Genomic DNA, 15059 nt, shown 5'->3' on the forward strand with positions numbered 1-15059 from the left:
TTCATAAGAAGTATTTTACTTCAAATGAATTTTATACGATTTTTTTCATAAAAATAGGACCAAAAAAGTGAAGAGATCAAATCAATAAATAATAAACATAATTTGGCTCAAATAATTTCATCCGTTTGACGACCTTTGTGTACGAGTGTCGTATATAGACGACATAATGTGTGTCGAATTTTGCCTCAATATTTATTACTCTGAATTAATTTATTGAGAAATCTAATTTTTCATTGTGGTTTTTGGTTTTTTGAAAGTGTAATATTTTGAAATATATTTTTATAGATAATTGCAAAATTTTAAAATTATTTTGATTTGTTTTTATTCGAATATAGCGATCAGAAATTAAAGGTCATGTAAGGTGTTGTGTGACGTCGATTATCAGAATACAACCCAACGGTCGACTATTCATAATGAATCATTCGATTAAAACTACATAGCTCTAACCACTAATCCAATTTATAACACATTATTATTGAATTTTTGATCCATTCACATTTTTTCAATTAAGATAATATTCAATTGATATATTAATATAATAAGTATTTTACATATCACTAAGTGATAAGGGTTGGCAACTCCTTAAAAAACCCTAAAAACGGCCCTTTCTTTTATCACATACAAACGTTTTCTAACTAAAACGTAGAATCAAATTGAGCTTTATTGTTATTCTGTAAAGTTCATATTAAATTACAAGCACTCATTGTACTCCTTTTAAACGATTATTCGGATTTTGATAAATTTTTCTGAAGTTTGTTAAGGAAAATTTCTAGAGTGTGTGTGATTATAAAGTACTGGGATGTATGTGCAATATTGTAAAAATAAATGAAAAAAATGTAAAAAACGACATGTCATTGTTTGCATTGAAAACAAATGAAAACTATCATATGCCAAAAATTTCAATTTACTTATGAACCTAGACAATATTAGAATATGTATAATAAATTTATGATTATGAATAAGAAAAATGAAATGTCTACATTATTATTGCCAAAAAGCAGCTGAGACGTGCCAGAAATCAAAATAATATAAAATACAGTATATGTATGGCAGATTGAATGATGCACATGAACAGGATATGACAAATTAATTCACTTAAAATATGAAATTAAGTAATAATCAGGGCTGGTCCTACCTTTAATGCAATGCATGCAAAAAATAAGAGCGCACGCCTTAGGGGGCGCCATCACAAGATCCGTATATTAAATTTTCAATATAGTTTTTTTTTTCGTAAAAATTTCACTTGATAACAACAAATAGGAAAGTAAAGATGAATACATACAATTCGGCCCTCACGATATCGATTAGGAGAAGTTTAAGATGCAATTTTGGATTGTTTAAATAATAAAAAATTAAATTAATTTAATCCAACATAAAGTACCAGTGTTACGTTATGGTTATGGTTATGTTATACCGTTTAAAAGACTTCAATTTCCAATATAGTGTCGGAATTGAGACTCATCATTTTATTTAAAGCAGTTCTACATTTTACATCGATCATATTATAAATGTATATGCAATTTTGGCGTGAAAAGTAATTTAAAAAACAATAATTATTATTTTTAGGTAAACGGTAAATATTAGTATATTATATTAAAAAATTGTAGACATGGGTACAGGACAACGTCTGTCGGGTCATCTAGTATATATATATATATATTTAATATATATATATATATATATATATATATATATATATATATTTTATATATGAGTGAGTTCTTGAGGGCGATACATCAAACAAAGAAAAGCCAAAGATTTATAAAATAATCTTTATTTCCAAACGTTTCTTTATTTTGGAAATAAAGATTATTTTATAAATCTTTGGCTTTTCTTTGTTTGATGTATCGCCCTCAAGAACTCACTCATATATTTCAACATCAAAATTAACTACTAAATCATATTATATATATATATATATATAATATTTATTTATTTATATATATATATATATATATATATATACAGTAAACCCTCGCTTTACGCGGCAAGTGCGTACCGTGCAGTATAGGAACCGTGCTATAAGAAACTCGTATTTAACATACAATTCAGGCTAATTCGTAGTGCGTTCTATGGAACCTTACATAGTGCAGTATGGGAACCGTGTTATGAGAGACTCAGAGTTGGTACAAATCGCACCATTTTTATCGCGTTGTATGGAGACCAAGAAATACAACTTGAAGTAGGAGAAATACGGACGAAATGACGTAAATGACGTGACGAAATTGACACCTTATTCAAAAATTGGCGCGACGCAGTAATCAGCTCAAACGTGTTCTTAGGCGGCTATTATACAATCAGGCATGTCTAAAAGATAAAAGTCGATAACAAAATTTACAACAATACCCTTTTGCACAACGAACTTATGGGCTGTTGACCAAATACCGTGTAATAAAAAGTCCGTGTAGTCGGAGGGATGTCGGATTTTTAGCTCCGTGTAGTATGGGAACCGTGTACCCAGAGTGCCGTGTAAAGCGATGGCCTACTGTATATATTTATATATATATATATATATATATATATATATTATTTAATTTATATGCATGTGTGTATATATGATAATGCGGCCCTGGTCCGAAGCGTGTCGGCCAGGACCTGGTCATCGGTGTTGTCCTTTTCGGCACACGATACGCAGCTTGCGGTGTCTTGTAAACAGCACCTGCCGACGATGCAGATTGTCCCGATGGCATACAGAAAGATCATTAGCATTCACTAGTGATAATTCATACACCGTTCGTGTGCGACGATAATCTTTTGTCTTTGATGTTCTCTTGAAAAGTGCCATTGACGAACAACTGTTCCCATTGTTCGTCACGGATCTGAGTCTAATTGACTGGGTAATTGTTTCTTCGATAATCCCGGTTTATTCGTTAATTGGCTGCTATTCAATGAATTATTAGCACAGTTCCTAATTATCAATCATCGCAGATGCCGCGGTGACTTTTCAAAGAAGTTAGAGTGTATAAGCTAGAAAGAAGATTCGTTTCTAAGAAAGAACGGGTTGTGTGCAGACAACGATTCGAAGATGACTTTGTACGGAATGTTTAACTTATTTATAGAATAGAATTGAAATATTGTATTTCATTAATTATGTATGTCTCATAAATAAGTAATTTAGCTTTATGAACGGTAAAACTCGAGAAGAAAAGGATGAATAATCTGTTTAGATTTAGGGGCCAATTCTTGGATAAAATAGAAATATTATGGTAATGCTATGTTAAAGGTCTATATTCGTATACTTATGAACCAATTCTGCCGCATAACAGACAAAAGTTATGCCAAGGCTATGTTATGGAAAAATTTTCATACTAAATTGGACAAAAGCTATGTAGTTGCAGTCAGGCGTTTTTCTCAGGTTTTCAAATAGAAAACCTAACCTACAAATCGCACAAATGTCAAAAAAACGATCTTAGATAACAGGTCTTTCTGACACGGCTTCATAACATACGAGTGACATTGCAGTTTATATGTAAAACGCCTGAGTGCAAAGCAAAACCAAGACATTTTTGACATTATTTAGTATGATTCAGTAGCATATTGTAAGGAAGTTGGAGCGTAACATGGCCTTGCCATAACATTGGTCTGTTGTGCGGCAGAATCGGCAAATTAAACTATTTTTTTATTCAATTATTTGAGGGTTTTTGTAGTGTAGAGATAATAACCTTTGCAACAATGAGGTTCTGATTTGAAATCTGGAGCTTTATACGACCTGGTAACAAGCAGAACTGATATCCGATTTTACTTGAAAATATAGACCCAGATATAATTTGAAGTAAAAATATCTAGAAATAAATAGTACAATTAAAAGACTTACTTTGAATTTACTGTTCAGAAAAACTTAAATACATATACGTATATTTATATATAGATATACATATATATGTGTTTTTTTAAATTCTGACTAATGTTCGAAACATATACAAAATATCTTCAAAGCTAAACTTCTACATAACTGAACTATGTTAACTAAATATTATGAGAACTCATATGTTAGCAAAACTAACAGTTTGCTTCGGATAATCATTAAAGGAACATATGATTTCTCACCATAATATTTAGTTATCTAAGATGATGAAATTAGTGACATTAAATAGTGCTAATAATGTTAAAATTTATCTCATTTAATTATATAAATTCCGTGCCAAGTTTTTATTGAAGACGACATGATTGTATGTCGAAACGTTTGGTGATAAAGACTTGTTTATTGTCATGTTATTACTAAAAATAATTTTTATTCTGATATTATGAACAGAACAAACACTAACAATATAGATTAAATATATTATTATTAAAGCATTCCACTACCCTTTTAGTTAAATTATTTGGAAAATATGCAACAAAAAATATTTTATTCATCTATAATTAAATAGTACTCAACTTGATTAAAAATTGTTGTATATATAGCGGATTGAAAAAATCCGAGCACCAGAGTATGAAAATAAAATAATTGCTAAATTTAATTGCTATTCATGTACTCATTCAATGAAAATATATTTAATTATCGTTTTGCAACTCTTGTATATATTGCACGGTAAACAAATTCTGGAATGCTTATTTAGTAATAATAGATATTAATTAAGTCAATTGCTCATATATAAAAATCATAAATATATATATATATATATATATATATATATATATATGTGTGTGTGTGTATATATATATATATAAGAATTGATTAACTTAGTTCATTATTATGAATTTGTTTAAAATGTAATCTTTAAAGTTTACAGTGTAAGATTGTTTACATTACTTCCCTATAATATTAAAAGAATGAATTTTGTCCACGTGATTATATTAATATTCATTGGTACCGTTTGTTTGTGAAAGTTCCTTGTAATTTTAGAAGAAAAAAGATTAGAATTCTTCACAAAATTATAACTTTTTACCTTAGTATTGTTCAAAATACAGGTTATTTATAAAACAACCTCATCAATAGTATGTTTCGTTTTATATTAGCAGATTCTTTGAAAAATAATGGCCTACAGGCTTACAATTTCGATAATGACGCAAATACAGTCTGAGTGATCCATCAATTGTAAGAAAATGTAGTGACAAAAGGTTTCCGAGAAAAATGAGATAATTTAGAGTTACAGAAAGAATTTATTACTTTCTTGTACACCTGTGCCAATAAAAATAATAAACTCATCTAATATTGTGTACAAATATAGCTATACATAGAGAATTTTAGCCCTGAAAGTTCTAATTCTCCATGCCTGAGAGTAAGAGGTCTTGCAACCAGCCTAATGCCCAGCAGTAATATTAATTTTCACTAGAAAATATAGATCTAAAATATTATGTTATGCAAAACCAGCCGTTCCCTAGTATTGCTACAAATAAAATATGACATCAAAATTAAAAAAATCTAATAAAATGTTTGAAATAAATTTAGATCTACCATTCGGTTGCCTTCTAAACAGTATCGCAACAGCTCATAGAATTATTGAGTTCTAATTGCTGTTAATATAGATTGTTATTTCTGCATTATGAATTATATTGGAACTTTCAGTTCTATTTACAAATATTTGATCAAAATTAATTATATTAAGTCATTTTATAAAAGACAATTCATGTAATTGTAAGGTAAAAAAAAAGAGTTCAGAAGAACTAATTATGTCATTTCATGTGTATTCCAAAGTGACGAGTTTTTGTAAAAAAAATGAAATCAAGTTCAAAAATATTCTGATACAAAAATAAAAATCAGTTACTAATTCTGCGTTTTGTAATAAAGAATTTATATTTGCACAGAAGTATAATATGAAGGTGATATATAACACATATAATTAATGAGGCTAAAATTCAACAAAAAACACAAACATTAAACTAAGCGGAAGAGGTTGGTTATCCCAAAGATTTTTTTTATATTTTTGAGGTCAATTTTTATTTTTTTATTTTTTGATAATGCGCATACAAGGAGCATAACCCTAAATTTTCACCCTCTTGCCATAGTTTTTTTTTCAATATTTTTTGGGCAATGTTTATTTTTTTAATTTTTTGATAATGCGTATATATTTTTTTTTATTACAATATTTATTACAACTGTAAAATAGTTAACATCTAGTAATATTGATAAATAATAACATAAATTTAAATAAATAAGAGAGCAAAGGATAAAATTTACATGAAAATAATATCCGTAGTAGATAATGCGTATATAAAAAAGCATATAGCCCTAAATTTTCACCCTCTTACCACAACTCCTATTTTGCATGAATTACTAAAGTAATTACATCATTTTTCATCTTGATTTCTGTCAGTGGACGTTTTTGACTGGATTTCGATTGAGATTATTTTTTGAGCTTATGCAAAAGTTCAATTTTATAAAAATATTCAGTTCAATAGAAAAAAAATATTCTATGTATTTTGCATGTTGATAACTAAATGTAACAGAATCGCATTTATATACTTTTATTTATAGGTATAACACAGCAACTGATACACCTAGTTTTAATTATAAATATATTTTGATATGGAAAATATTTGTTATTTGGCATAACATATTTTATGCACTTTTTCATTTGTGTCTTCGAAACGACTTTCCCAAAAACAACTATTTTTGAAGGACGTCATTGAACAGATTAATGATAAATTTTTGATAAGTGTCTTATTTATTTTCAATTCCATGATTAAAAAAATTACTTCGAAAATAAGTTCTATTATTTCAGAGGATCACTTCATCATATGTTACTGCTATCATTTCTGACAACTAAAAATTCTATGTTTGTAATCCAACTCCGTACTTCTCACATTTCACACCAGTCATATCCCATTGCAATAACAATAATATATTATAAACTTCGATATTCTTAAAAATCGACTTCATATTCAGCATTTCCTACCATTCTATGCAAGTACAGCAAATCATGTACTTATGTAGTGACGTATTCACAGGATGTGAATCATAGCGAAAAAAAGCTCGTGCTAGCAAAAACGACGTTTGAGTGCGTAATGAAAATGTTATTTTAAGTATTTAAGACGTCATCGAACGGATCTTGATAAACGAATATAAAGGCTTGTTTTCAAATATAAACAAGCGATATGTAGATTATTGCACGCGAACATTTGCGATCAATCAAAACGCCGTACTGCTCCCAATAAATGATTAATCGATAATTGCAATGCGTCACGTTCAAAAACGTTTAGGATTTTTAAATATTTTCTGGGAAAAATGGGAAATACTATTTTGCATCTATATTATTAGCGTCGAAAGCCACCATGGCCTAGTGGTTAGAGCTATGGATTTCCAAACAGAGATTTTGAGTTTGGATACCTGCTTCTGTAGCCTAATCAAGCAGAAGTGACGGCTTTTACTTAAAAAATATAGATGAAAATATGTTTCTAATCAGTGTAAATGAAAATAACTCTTTGCGGAATTGCTGCACCAATAAAAAATTCACCAAAATTGATTTGAACAATATTTGCAGTACTACAAACAAAAATAGGCTTAGAAAGTAGTCCAACTAAACGCACTACACGAAAACACCAACTAAAAAAATTATTTTATCTTTTTTAGCCAATAATAAATCATTATTTGGTAATGATTGTTCTACATTATGTGGTCTAAGGCAATGTGAGTAGACTCATAAATTTCTAACTCCGCTTCATTAAGTTTTGTTCATTCACTTTTCAGGCTAACATATTTAAACGCCATCGTTCAATTTAAGAGCACTTTTATTTTGTCTATAAATTCGAATAATAAAAGTTACAGTATTTATAATAATATATTTGAAAGCATTCAATATTCTTATTTCATTATAGTACGGGAAGTTCCAGTAATTTGCCTTAAGGCACGATACACCACTAGTTTTAGTGATTTAATTAATATAGTAAAACTAATAATGTCTAAAAATTTCAAACTCCGTGAATTTATACATATATAACTATAAAATAAATATTTTCGCATTCAGAATTTCTTAAGAATCGTTTCGGCGCATCGCGCACTGTTTTGCGTCCGAACGAACTCTATGCAATTGCAGGGTACTATTAGCGTTACGCGCGGGTGTACTTGCTCTGTTCTTTTCAAATTTCCAATGTGTTCCACTAAATTGATTTGAACAATATTTGCAGTACTCAAAGAAAAAACAATAGGCTTTCGAATAACGCTAATTAGAAAGTGGTCCAAATAAATGCACTACCCGAAATAATCAATTGAAAAATTATTTTGTCTTTTTCAGCAAATAGTAAACGATTTTTTGGAATCGATTGTTCTACGTAATGTGGTCTGAGTCAATGTGAGTAGAATCACGTAAAATTTTTTTGATATCTTTTATGGTTACGCCAAAAAGTGAGTTTGAAAGAAGGGGCCACTTTGGCATATTTTCAATGATATCTCGGCCATAAGATGAGGTACAAAGTTGAAAATTGGTATATCGGTTTTTATCAAATAGACCTATAAAATGGCATATAAATTATTTAAATACCAGGGTGGGGCCGATTCTGTATGGCAATGCGCCCATACCCTTTGATGCTGGAAAAGACTATTTTCGGAAACATATTTTGATCTAAAAGTTCAAGTATCATCACTGCTTGATATAAGATTGACAAAAATGCAGGTCTAAAGTCCGAACTCGGTGAATACAAAGCCAAACGCCTACCGCTATTTCAAAAATGTAATTCTGCCAAATTTCGTACTAGACCGATAAATTTGAAAAATAATTGAAAATATAAAAATTTCGAAATAGTCAAATTTTGAAGAATTTGAAAAAAAACAGGTTATTCATTTTCTCCATTGATAAAGTTTTACTAAATGATTCAGGTTGGCTTAAAACATCGAGAGAACATAAAATTAGCGAATCGGATTTTCTTGCAGAAACAAACTTCTTCAGAAAGTTTGTAAGTAAAATAAATTTTTCCACAGAGTTTTTACCTATATACATAGCGAAACAAGCACTACACTAATTTCATTGTTGTGCAACTGCACATGTAGTAGCTGCACAAGATTTAATTAAATGATAGAAAATTTTATTAGTCCCCGGTTATTATTATATCAAATAATAAATAAATATCTAGATATTTGTTACGACGCGCAATAAACTAAAGGACTATGCATTTGTGCAATCAATATAAGCTACATCATCACAACCATAAATATTTTTATTTGTAGTACAAATTAGGACAATATAAATTCTGAAAAATAAATTAGTTTCGAATGCATTGATAATTTTCGATTTGGTATTTGACAAGTTGTTTCGCGATGTAATCAGTTTCTTGGGTAATATTATTAGTGTTCCATCAGAAATTTGGTACTCAAAGATAGTCAAAAATATTAAAACACTGATTGATCATCCTAATAATCTAGCAAGGAAGATGTCGGATCAAATTCAAAGTAGACTTTAGGCGCGACTAGGTAGTAAATCTGTGAAAATGCAACGGAAGTTGCGTTACGCCCAAACTGTTCGTCATTCGCTCTCGATGAAATCATTTCATTTGATTGTGATTAGTCGTCGTGTTGTCGTTAGGAAATCGGAATGTAATTAGATTTTAAGGTTACATCGTAGTATAAATCTTGATTTAATAAAAAAATGTCTGAATTAGAAGAATATTTTACCCTGTCCCCCGTAAATAATTATAATGAAAATAATAGCACAGATGAAACATTTGTGCCGTGTAAGAAATTTAAGTTTATTGAAATAATTTCTATATTATTCGTAGTTTCTATAAATCTTTGAAGTTATTAAATGTTTTTATAGGCAAGACAGATATTACATAGACAAAACCACATCTTAATCAAACTTTCTATATAAAAATAAAAAAGTAGGAAATCGGTTAATAATATCATGAAAATATTCATGCATAACCGAAAATTTAAGTATCGATAAAAAGACTTTTTTTAGAAGTACAGTAAAAAATAGTATAAATCACAACTGTTATTATGATAAGAAAAAAATAAAAATCAAGTATGGCAAGTGAAAGGTTCTAATTAGAGTAATCTTCTCAAGATGTGAAGAGACTAACACATTAGTCATACATTCCTCATTGATCTAAGTGCTTGTTTAGTCCTTCATATGTTCACATATTAGTTTTTGAGAAGATTTTTATTTCATTTATAATTTTTTACAGATGATTTCTGTAACAGATGTTTTTTTTTTCAATCGTACAAAAGACATCATTTATATCTTTAAGATATAAATACATAAACTCATATTTAATTTCTAATTAGTAAATACTGAATGTACAGCTAAATTTCTAACCATGATTAAAATAAAAATTTAATCCTAATTGATAAATGCCAATGTCATTAATGAAGATGGTAATTTTTACTTTTGTACTAGAACCACGCATCAATTATTAATTTTATTTTTTTAAATATATTTATTATTAAATTCATTGCTAAAGAAGAAAATTGTTGGTAATGAAATTTTTACAGACTGGATTTCTCGATTGTTCTATAACAAATGTTAATAAAATATTTAGCACTTTTTGTGATTTAATTAAATTTTGCTTATTACCAAACAAGAGAAGCATATACCATTGACTTTCTTATGATTACCATATAAATTCTTCGTTATTATGAACAATATTTCATTTTATTTATTTTATTATTAAATAAATAACACGTTTCGAAGCTGGCAAGACTCTGAATCATATTGTTTTGTTTCTAGTAACGCAATTTTAAAACAATAACTAATACAATAAAAACATTTGTACTGATTAATTCCTATGATTCATGTTACAAATCAATAGATAGTTTGAATTAATTTACATTTCCAATAACAATAATTTCTATTGAGTCACAGAAATGAGAAATTATGATGCTGAAACAAAGGATAATAACAAGCTTGTTTAGAGTTGATAAGATTTAATTACGCAAACGCTTTGCATACAATTTTCTCTCTTATCAGTTATTATAGTCTGACAGGATAAATAATTTAATTTAACAACCGATCATGAAATGACAAAATCTCAAAAGCAAGTAAATTTAAGAATTTTTTTTAACAAAAATATTTGAAAGTAGAGGGCAAAAGATGTTCAACCAGCCATCACCATGGTAGACGTCCCTACCAGGAGATAAACAGCCATGTTAAAAAATTTATAACAAAAGTATTTTCTTACGTTATTAGTTCTTTTGGTTGTCAGCACTGTTGTTTAGTTTACAAGACCTTATAAAATTTAAGTACATATACGTTATTTAATTATTTTATAAGATGTGTTGCTATTTTTAAGTTAGATTCAACAATTTTTTTTATATAACCTCCATAAAAATTTGCATGTGGTTGGGGCAAAAAGGATCAACTGTACCTTTACCCTAGCAAGAATGTGAAGAGCAAAAAAAAATAGTAAATATAACAGTTTTAAAAGAGTTAAACTAAATTAATAGTTATTACAACTCTTCTGATAAATATTTCCGACAAAATACCAGATCAAGGTTATACACAGTGTTACTCTTGTAAAAATGTGCCTCTAAACTTTAAATTTAACTTCCCGTAGGTAGTAATAGACCAAAATTTTTGCATATCTGTACGTTTCAGAGGTTTCTGAACATTTTAGCACATCTCAGAAAAATGGATAGACAATATTTCGTCGACGATTTCAGGCGTACGGATGAACCGATTTGAATTGTTCAAAAAACATTCGATTCCTATTGAGCTGATTAGTTTTTGACGGAAACAGGTCCATCGGCTTCGGAGATATATATGAAGCGAAGTGTCAGTTTTTGATAGAACTAAGCATCCAATTTGAATTATTTAAAAAACTTTCTGTTTGTGTTAACGAACCGGTTGCTTCTAGGAAAAGATTTTCTTTTAACTTTCAAAAAAAAAATTTTTTGAGAATCGAAAAATATTTCGGATTTTAATTCTAATTCTAGCAAAAGTTCTAAACATCAATTAAATACTTCAAATAAATAATTTTAACATTGGAATTCAGTTTATTAAATACTTAGAAATATTTGATAATGTTCTTCATTTTAAATCCGATTGATTGAGTTTTATTTATTTAATTTTTATAAAATAAGAATAATGAAAGTGACATTATTTATAATAATCTATTTGAAAACGTTTAATATTCCTCGAATAATTCATTCAGGTACGGAAAGTTCCAGCAATTTGCCTTAAGGTACGATGCCATACACCACTAGTTATAATTAGGAATTTTACTGGAATTTTTATTGAACATACTTCGGTAGTTGCTTGTTTGATACATGTTATGTGTTGTCATACAGTTCATAGTTTAGGCTCTATAATTACTGACAGTCAAATTGGATCATTGCGCCCCGCTCTACCCTAAAATAATTCGATATTGCTTCGAGAAAAACACGAAGGATGAGCCGTATTAGAATTACTATTATATTCGTTCAATAGTTTCGAATCGAAACGATAGAATATTGTTCAGGAATTCAATTACGTCCATGTTCGGAAACAAGAAAACAGTATGCAATTAGAGAAAAGATTATCGCAGAGAAATGCAAATGTTTTTTATAGGAATGATGCAAAAATCCAATACGAATGTACAATCCAATCCATTAACATGAAAGTACAAGACATTACAATAAAGCTAAAACAAAGACGAGGAAAAAATTATAATAATGAAAGTCGAAGAAGATATAAATTTGTAATATTGAAACATATATATATATATATATATATATATATATATATATATATACATATATATAATATTCTGAAGATATAGAGTAATGAAGTCCATATAAATATAATCCCTAAAAAAATCGATAGATATGTTCCTCATTCCATCTATAACAAAATACTAATGCCATTAAATGTACATTTTGCTAAGGAGGGCATTCAATGAATATGAGATCAATCCAAGGAAAAAAAGATAGTAAATCCGACCTCGGATCAATACATTCTTAAATATGTACATGATATATGCTCCGATGCCTATATATCTTGTAAATAATATATACCTTTCTGTACATTGGAGTCTGTAAAATTTTATATCTATACACGCAATGCAAAAATATATTATTTTGTAATGTGTATTTCGATACACGTATATATGAACCTTGTTTTCTAGAGAAGTTTATGATATTAAGTTACTTAGGTTGCGTTCGCATTATAGAGAAAATGCGAAGGTAAAATGACTAAAGAAGTTAGATTTAGATACAGGGAACAATGACAAATTTAATATTAATTATTCATCGTGATAATTCAAACATCTACTTACAAAACTGTGTAACTATTATAACTATTATAATGCTCAATGAAAAAAATAAAAAACGATCCTACGACAACGTAATATTTTAGTATGATCTAGAAGACTATGGTATCTATCGTCAAAAAAATAATAATAAAAATCGTCGAACAAATTTTTTTTAACACTTTATTAGAAGAAAATGGCCCGGCCGATCTCCACCAAAACCCAATCAGCACGATTCTCAACCAATATCTTTCGAACGGTTTTTGAATTTTCATAATCGATTCAGAATTGCGGGCTAAAACGTGGACAAAAAAATTTTCACTTTTCTGCAATTTACAAAGAAACGGCTTGGCCGATTGCAGCGCGAAACTGACAAACGATAGTCCTCACCGAGATACATCGAATGGATTTAAATTTTTGAAATCGGTCCAGCCGTTTTTGAGAAAACGTCGATTTACGGCAATAAATCTGTTGATGCACACGCACACACACACATACTTTTTCCAAATTTGGTTCATTCGAATCAGAATGGCTTGAAACGTCGAGAAAACATAAAATTAACGAATCGGATTTTTTTATGAAAACATAAACTTCTTCTTCGGGAAGTTAAAAATAAAGTACTGTATGATTAGCTGAAACATATTTTAAATTTTAAATTGTTCAAACTGAATTTTAGCAATTTAAAAATTAATATTCTATGTTGAATTACTCTATTTTATTCCAAATTATAATACTTTTTCATTTACCAATATATTGTCCTAATTATAAAGACTCATTGTGGAAAGAATATCTCAAGTATCTGCATGTGTTTGCTTATTCCTGTATGTAAGTATGAATTTGTGTAAAATAAAAAAAATTAAATATATTCTACAGAGTATAGAGAAAACGGCAAAACATAAAACCATTATATCTATCTCAAAAATACCTTCCTAACAGTTCATAAAACAAATGCACAGCATTTAACTACCTGTATTTTACAACAGGTAATATTGCATTTAACACCGGGCGTGCTAATACTTTGCTTAATCCTCACTCGTTTTCAATAATAGATTTTATTATTTGCATTTCTATGATTTTATGATTAGAACGTGTATTCTCACTAAAAGACCCTGTGGTCCTTGAACTATTTTGATATTTGAAAAAAAAAAATAATATAGATTATTTTATTAGTAGGAGCAAAATACAAAATACTACCTGTCACAGGACGGGATAAGTTTTAAAGCTGCCCAAATGTTTTGTTTTGTTTCCTATAATTTTTATTAACTTCCCCTAGGGTAAGTTACAGTAATCGCAAAAAAAATTTAAAATACTTTTTTATATATCTTTACGTTTCAAAAGTTTGTATATTTTGGCATACCTTACAATGTATGTGTGCGTACGCGTGCGTGTATGTATGTGCGGATACAATTTTTTGTCGACTATTTCGAGAACACGGATTAAACGATTTGAATAATTCAAAAAACATTCGTTTCTTATTTATAAAAAGACATGCTGATTAGTTTTTGGCTAAGGAAGGTCCAGCCGTTTCGAAGATACGGGACAAAACGAGCTAAAAGTGGTAATTCAGTTTTTGAGAGAACAAGGCGTCCGATTTCAATAATTCATAAAACATTTCATTTGTATTGACAAAATAAAGGATTGATTACATTTTTGAGAAGATAGGTCCAGGATTTTTTTGGAGATCGAATAAAAAAGGTAAAAAATGGTATTTGGAGGTTTAAAAATGATCATTAGATGTTTGCACATCCAATTACTAGATTTTTTATAGATATTTTAAAGAGTAAACATTTTATTTACACTTCATATCTTAGTTTGACTTAACCAAATGTATATATAAGAATTAAAATATCTGAAACTATATTCGACAATAAATGTAACGAGACATCTAATAGTTTTTTTTTGATAATTTTTAATTTCTTTAATAGATATTTGCTTGCAATTAAATTGTCTGCAATTAAATG

At 28.7% G+C, this 15059-nt stretch overlaps 1 protein-coding gene across 3 annotated transcripts in view; it reads right to left on the reverse strand.

Annotated features, from left to right (window-relative positions):
• The window catches only part of LOC113377989 (leucine-rich repeat-containing protein 24-like), a 573615-nt gene that overhangs the window by 466761 nt on the left and 91795 nt on the right, over window positions 1-15059 (reverse strand). The window contains exon 2 of one of the 3 annotated variants that reach the window (XM_026618475.1): window positions 14024-14027. The exons of the other annotated variants lie outside the window; for them this stretch is intronic. The gene's annotated coding sequence lies outside the window, so the exon portion shown is untranslated. The remainder of the gene's footprint in view (window positions 1-14023; window positions 14028-15059) is intronic. 3 annotated transcript variants of the gene reach the window in all.

Source organism: Ctenocephalides felis, unplaced genomic scaffold, assembly GCF_003426905.1.
Source record: "Ctenocephalides felis isolate EL2017-DRISC unplaced genomic scaffold, ASM342690v1 CF-g0.4_SCAFFOLD_01886, whole genome shotgun sequence".
NCBI lineage: Eukaryota > Metazoa > Arthropoda > Insecta > Siphonaptera > Pulicidae > Ctenocephalides > Ctenocephalides felis.